Source organism: Aedes albopictus, chromosome 2, assembly GCF_035046485.1.
Source record: "Aedes albopictus strain Foshan chromosome 2, AalbF5, whole genome shotgun sequence".
NCBI lineage: Eukaryota > Metazoa > Arthropoda > Insecta > Diptera > Culicidae > Aedes > Aedes albopictus.
This window is the reverse complement of record NC_085137.1, coordinates 164,820,538-164,828,397: the sequence shown is the minus strand read 5'-3', so window position 1 is coordinate 164,828,397 and position 7,860 is coordinate 164,820,538. Positions and strand designations below refer to the sequence as shown.

Genomic DNA, 7,860 nt, shown 5'->3' with positions numbered 1-7,860 from the left:
GCTCGATACGGAAAATAAAATGAGCATTCGTTAGGTTCCAATGTTTTCGTTACATTGGCGCCCAACGCGGGGCATTGTGCATTATAAGGTTCCAATGCATTTTCCGTTACATTGTTACATCCGACATCGCGATTCTTGAAAAATTCTAAAACACTCCTATTTACCATCCTTCCAAGTGGTCGGTTGATGGCAGCGATGATCAATATATTTGGTGTCACCAGACTAACTAAATTACGTAAGCCAAACGCTTACCAGATAACTCCGCGAGTTAAATTGCCACCAGGCTAACCTTAAACTAATTGCCACCAGGCTAACTTAAAACTAATTGCCACCAGGCTAACTTAAAACTAATAACGCCAGCGAATTCTGGCAAAGGATATAATCTAACGCCATTAACCAACGGCCAAAGAACTGCCATCAACCAAGCATTTAATCTTCATCTATCTTTACTGTTGCGGACGCTCATATCTGATCTACTCTAAGTTTACCTAACCGAAACCAGATGGATCAACAAAGAAACAATAAACTATAACATAAACGTGGGTTTTTTAGTTGGGCGCCAATGTAACGAAAACATTGGAACCTTATAAATGCGCAAGGCCCCACGTTGGGCGCCAATGTAACGGAAAATGCATTGGAACCTTATAATGCACAATGCCCCGCGTTGGGCGCCAATGTAACGAAAACATTGGAACCTTACGAATGCTCATTTTATTTTCCGTATCGGGCCCCACGTTGGGCGCCAATGTAACGAAAACATTGGAGTTTTGCGAAACACTACAAATGCATTGTGCTCCCGATGGGTACCACAATGTAGACAACTGCTAAAAGAACCCTACAAATGCGCATTTTATTTTCCGTATCGAGCCCCACATTTTGAAGCTAGTGGGATACGAAAAGTAAAATATAACGAATACATTGGAACCTTACAAATGCACATTTTATTTTCCGTATCGGGCCCCACGTCTGGGAACTTAGATACGCAAAATAAAATGGAACATTACAAATGCACAAAACACAAACATGCAACACATAACATAAATTGTGCCCAGTTATCCAAATAGATAACTAAGTCCGAACCCAGGATGACGAGGTTTCATTTTTGTTCTTGGTCAATCAGCCAATCCTGTAATCGTATTTTTTCTGGCAGTTCACCTTTTAGTTCGCAGCATCTGTTGCGGCATTCATAGCTTGTTTTGGTCTAGGAATTTCTAATCCTAAAGAGGCTTCCTGATTTGAGCAACAACACAAGACCGTCTACAATTTGATGTCCGTGTTAGGGGACGGCTTGTTTGTTTTGTACTGGATCAGATGAACAAACCTTAGTATAAAATGGAAAATCAACTGACAAAATGTTCACAACTATTTACAAACGTAACAATAGTGAGTCTAAGAGTAGTTAAGAATTTACAAGAATAATGTTAATCAACACATTTTCTAAAGCATTTAAAGTGTAGCATATGCAGAGATATCAACAACTTTCGCTAATCACCATTCCACGGCCGTCAATCACATCTGACTGCCCATTATTGCCAGTTCATCCGGAAGTTCGAAACCAATTGGCGCATAATTGAATTCACAATCTGTGAAATGTCACATCGTCGCCGTCGTTGTCACCGCTTCTCTTGTAAATGCTTGCCAAGACCACACACTCCGTCTGCATCATTCATCATTACCCATCATTGCATTGGCCCAGGCTCGCTACAAGGATAAACATAATCAATGTGCAATTTATTTTCAATTACCACGAAGCGTAAATTGCTTGTCTATTTGCAAAACTTGGTCCACTGAAGCATCCAGCCCATTCTGGGAATCCGGGGCAACGGAGCGCACTACTGCCAGGTAAGTAACACGAAGTCAAGACTGGTACCGTCTGGCGGGCTGGCTGGCTGTCTGGCTGTTTCTTGGAAACATGCATCCCAGATTCCAGGCTTGAATCCCTCGAGAGGAAAGATTGAGCTACATACATACCACCGTCAGCCAAGCCAACCACTTCAAGGAACGGAAGTGTATGATGAAGTCATAATATACCTGGTTGCGAACGGTGCCGGATACAGTTTGCCTTATCGCCTTCGTGAAGATGTTTCGTTGCACCGAATGTGGTGAAACTTTAAGCCTGCCTTGCCAAGAAAGTGAGTGGGTGTTCGTTCACTCATATTCGGTAGAGGCGGCAGATGGTATACTTGAGCTTCAAAGCGATAGTTTCTTCTTTGGATGCACCTACCGTGGATGTATTCTAAATTTACAAACTATGTGAGTATTCCAGGTAGCAAAAAGTATTTGAGGGTATTTTGGACTTATTTTTTGACACTCCCTCCCCTCTTGCAAGATTTTTTGTATGAGAATCCATATATATTTGCCCGACGCGCAAGATTTCTCACATATTGATGTCGAATATCGCACTTTCATGCGTTAAAAAATCCATTTCATGACATCAGAATTCATATCATTTATTTGGCTATTCATTTTTCAGTCTTTAACACCATCTTAAGTTCTGATCCGCCATCTTGGATGTTAAACCGTCATCTTGGATATTGGCGCCATTTTTGGAATTCAGGCATCTGACGGGTCCGATTCCCGGTCGGTCCAGGATCTTTTCGTAAAGGAAATTTCCTTCACTTCCTTGGCATAGAGTATCATCGTGCCTGCCACACGATATACGCATGCAAAATGGTCATTGGCAGAGGAAGCTCTCAGTTAATAACTGTGGAAGTGCTCATAGAACACTAAGCTGAGAAGCAGGCTTTGTCCCAATGAGGACGTTACGCCAAGAAGAGAGAGAGAGAGCATCTGTCTTCTACCAAATGTACCGATATTGCTTGACTTTACAGCCTAAACCTCCATTAAATACTAACAGTCGCCATCTTGGATATTATTGTTGCCATTTTTATACTCTAGGCATGTTTCCCATACCAATTATACCCATATTGCTTGGTTTTAGAGCCTGAAACTACATTGAACAGCTACAGTATCGGACAATAAAAATGCATCAAAGCCGTTTTCCCATACAAACTAGTCAACTTTAGATTACCATGTCTCAGTTACTTCTCAACCGATTTTTTTCATTTTTCTGTGACGAACTACAAAACATTTCAATTTTCAAAAACTGTTGATAAAGTTCAGTGATAATTATTGTTACAAAAAAATGCACCAAGACGATTGTGCGATATTTGCCAGAAAACCATTCGCCAGAATGCCATTGGCCAGAAAGACATTTGCCAGAAAGTACCATTTCCCAGAAAACCGTTTGCCAGAAAGAACCATTTCCCAGAAAACCATTTGCCAGAATGTACCATTTCCCAGAAATTTTCCAAAGTTCTCAATCCAATCTAATGATAATTAAAAAAAAAAATCTAATTAAAAAATAAATCGTGTTCTTTATTTGTTTGGGATCGATTAGCCCACAATAACGATTGTAAAAATGTAAAATTTTATTTTTGTTCAGATTTATATGCCAAAGTTAAATGAATTATCGGAACTGATGTAAGAGCAAACAAGAAATGATTTTAGAGTAACTTTTAAAGAAAAGCCTATAGTTTGAAGAAGGGCAAATCACTCTGAAGCAAAAAAATGATGTGGAATCAAAACTTTTAAACTTCACAATACATTAAATCTGTTATGTTATTCAAATATTTTATTGCGCACAACAGCTTATTTTTTCAATTAGTACATTTCCACAAATTTGTCTTGTGGAGAAATTGATCATGATGTGGATCCAATTAATCAAATATTATTTTGACGGAATTTGATCCATACTCATCAAAGATTTTCCTTTCTTCAACACATTCCCAACTTTTACTGATATGGAATTTTTGGCTTTATTTATATTTTTCAAAGATTCCCTGCTTTCAATTGAAAGTAATTTTTTAAGCTCTTTAAATAATCATTTTTGTGCCAAATAGCAAAATTATCCGGAATTGTTGATCACACACTTAAGTCAATCGAATATCATATACAAAAACCTTTCGGAAGCAACGAGTAAAATACACAGAATTAATAACTCAAGCGACGGTTTCACCTATACCATTAGCCTGACTGTCACTGACCGAAAGCCATTACCATTAGGCCGAATATCACTTGATCAAATGCTATAAAAAGCTTGTTCTTGAGGAAATTAATTCTAATAATTCCAGCATAGTTTTTTCCTTCTTTTAATCATCTGCTGTTCTTTCTGGATGAACTTATTAGTTTATTTGCGCCATTTCTAACCAATATATTCTCTTATCACGGTAATTGCAGTATGTGAGCTTAACATATTTGGGCTTTGGTATTATGGCTAATGGCGCTCCGGTTACTGTTGTAGAATCTTAACATCAATGGTGTTAGGGCATTCGACTGAAGGCCGTTGGGTCGAATGTCATTTGATCAAAAAGTTATTTTGCCGAATGGCCATGTTTTTTGTCGTTTTCTCCTTTTATGCTGTTAAAATAATTGTTGAAGTTGGAGCTACTGTATTTTAACCATGAATCTTTCCTTCTTTTAAATATAGGAACAATAAACGGGTCTAAGATCTGTTATTTTTTTCAATAATTAAACTGTTAGTTCCGCAATACCAACATTGCTTTATGGTTCTAACATAATCAACAATTTATGCCAAAAACTAGTCTTACAATGAAACTAGAAAGAACAGCCTGTGTTTAGAAGAAGGAAAAATTCACTATTTGAACTAGCCAAGTAACCACGGTGCTGAAGCCTTATTGCATGTAGATACACGGTGTATTTAGAACAATTATTACTTTACATGAACATTCAAGGTTGATTTAAAGTGAAAATGGCAATTATGCGACTGAACTAAGATTATACCAGTATAATCTTAATCTTAATTTGATTTTATAATTGACCATTTCCACTTTAAATCAACCTTAAAGTTGCATGTAAAGTAATGATTGCTCTAAATACATCGTATATCTGCACGCAAAAAGGCTTCAGCACCATGGTTACTTGGAGAGATATTAGTTTAGTTGTATAAAAATAGTGTTTTGCATCGAAACCGTTGATGTTCAACTAGTGATTTTTGCCTTCTTTTCCTATGTTCTTCTTAGTTAGTAAGACTAGATTTTGACATTAATTGTTGATCGTTGTAAAACAATACGGAAATATTAATATTGTTGAAGTCGACACTGATTTTTCATTTGGGCCTAACTGACATTTTCGAGTTCTCCTCATCGATCCTCTCAAATGTTATCACAGAATGTGTATTAAGTTTTCCAAAGATTTTTTGGCTGAAATGCGAAGAAGACGACTGCATGTTGCTATAGAAACAAAAAGAATAATGATTTTGTTCGTTTTGTTCAAGTTATTAGCGAAAGAGAGAGTCGACGAAGAGAAATCGATCAAGTCAGTTAGGCCCTTATGAAAAATCATTGTCGAAGAATCAGCTAATTATTGGAAAACCGAACAAATTTAAGAAACCGTTCCGATTCCTGTTCCATAATCACTGAATAGCGATTCGTGATCATCATTCTATCCATTGACCAATCGGCCTAATGTACCTCGGTCAGCAGTATTTTCACCATACCAGATGTTTGTGGACCTATGCACTTATTGCCTAGTTACATTGTAGTCTCGAGCTTAGTATCATACAGGCGTATCTGTAATGATCGATATCTCTTCATCGATTTTCTCTTTGCTTAATAACTACCGGTGAATCATTTCCAGTTGTTTTCGTTGTTCTAGTTCTAGTCGTTCTAGAGATCATCCTAGCGGTGAACATATCAGATTATTGTAAAAGATTGAAACTGACGACAATTTTTAAGTTAATGGACTGAAATTAATTCTTGGGAAATGAATAAAATTTCTATTTGCCCGAAAGTACCATTTGCCAGAATGTACCAATCCCCAGAATTTAATATTTAATATTAAATTCTGGGGATTGGTACATTCTGGCAAATGGTACTTTCGGGCAAATAGTATTCTGGCAAATGGTTTTCTGGCGAACGGTTTTCTGGCAAATATCGCACAATCCACCAAGACAAAAAATGTTATAGCAAAAAATGGTTACGTCGTATCATTATGGTGTCTTTGGCAAATATATTTCTGTTGTGTTGCCAAATAAGTTTGCTGAACAGACCAACATAATTTGACTTCAACATTTTTTGATATACAATTTTTTGTCTTGGTGCATTTTTATTGTCAAAATTCAACCTATCTGTAACTTTTGTAACAATAGTTATCACTGAACTTTTTCAATAGTTTTTGAAAATTGGAATGTTTTTTTCGTCACAGAAAAATGAAAACAATCGGTTGAGAAGTAATTGAGATATGGTAATCTAAAGTTGACTAGTTTGTATGGGAAAACGACTCTGGTGCATTTTTATTGCCCGATACTGTAGCTGCCATCTTAAATTTTCAGCCTCTATCTTGGATTAAAAACCACCATCTAGGATATCCTGGTCATAATTTTTGGACTCCAGACGCATCTTTCCTAAGGACTGTATCGGAAATTAGCTATAAACGTTCACAATTGCCTGAAAAATAATCTGCTCGAAATAAACATAACTTGATTTTTGGAGATACTATATAAATCTCTTAAATAAAGAATGGCGGTCCTGATTTTCAAAAAAATAATCATTTAACTTGGACTCACTCAAAGTGCAAATTTTCGGTAATACCAATCCGTGTGGTCAATTATGAAATTTCTTTACCTTTCAAGGACACCTTTAGAAATCCCTTCGTGCATTTATTCAGGAACTTCTTCAGGGATTCTTTCAGAAATTCCACAAGGGACTTTTCTAGGAGTTTCTCATTCGTGAATTCTCTCATGGGCATCTTGCGCATCGTCCAAACATTATTGCAGGCATTGATTCCTTCATATTTTTTCCTGCAGAAACTCTCCCAGGAATTTGTTAAGAACACTTGCCTCGGATTTCCAAAGGAATTCCTCATGGAGTTGCTTCCGGGATTCCTCATGGGATTTCTTTAGGATTTCCTCCAGGTTTTCCTTCAGGAATTCATCCTGGGTTTCACCTGAAAATTTCTTCTGTGTTTCTTTCAGGAACAACTCTAGAGATAATTTTAAAAACTCCACCAGGGATTGCCCCGGAAACACTGTTTAGAATTCTGTCAAGAGTTCCTCTTAAAATTCTTCCGGGAATTCCTCCAGTAATTAATCCAGTTCTTTCTCCAGGGACTGTTTAGAGATTTCCTTAGGAGTGCCTCTAGGAACTGTTTCCGGGTTTCCTTCTCGCATCACTTTAAAGAAACTGGGATCGTTCACCGTGTGGTCCGTCGCACCAGAGTCTAGGAACCACTGTATTTTCACCAGCTCTTCTTTTTCTTCCTGCAACGCCATGAAGCAAACGTCCGCACGATCCGAGGTGCGGTTTTCTTCAACCACCATGTCTGTTCTATTATTTCGGTCTTTTACCACCTCGTCCGGGCCCATATAGCCGAGGCGGTAAACGCACGGGTATTCAGCATGACCATGCTGAGGGTGACGGGTTCGATTCCCGGTCGGTCCAGGATCTTTTCGTAAAGGAAATTTCCTTGACTTCCTTGGGCATAGAGTATCTTTGTGCCTGCCACACGATATACACATGCAAAATGGTCATTGGCAGAGGAAGCTCTCAGTTAAAAACTGTGGAAGTGCTCATAGAACACTAAGCTGAGAAGCAGGCTTTGTCCCAGTGAGAACGTTACGCCAAGAAGAGGAGAGGAGGACCACCTCGTAATTACTCGGACTCACTGGCAAACGCACACGACAGTCGGCTTGTTTATGTCCAATTTTGCCACACCGAAAGCATCTCAAGGTTCTCCACACATGCCTGCTCGTCATTGGGGACTACGAAGGTTGATGAGCCGGGAAACACTCTTTCTTCCTACGGGGTTTCTTATGGGAGTATGAGTGAAAAAAAAGCAAAA

General features: G+C 38.2%; 1 long non-coding RNA gene across 1 annotated transcript; it reads right to left on the bottom strand.

The window, feature by feature from the left end:
- Positions 1–278: 278 nt before the first annotated feature.
- On the bottom strand, positions 279–1,207 carry LOC134285941 (uncharacterized). Its single transcript, XR_009996822.1, has 2 exons — positions 926–1,207; positions 279–695 (listed from the first exon to the last, which is right to left on the bottom strand). It is a non-coding gene; the product is annotated as an uncharacterized LOC134285941 (long non-coding RNA).
- Positions 1,208–7,860: the final 6,653 nt, after the last annotated feature.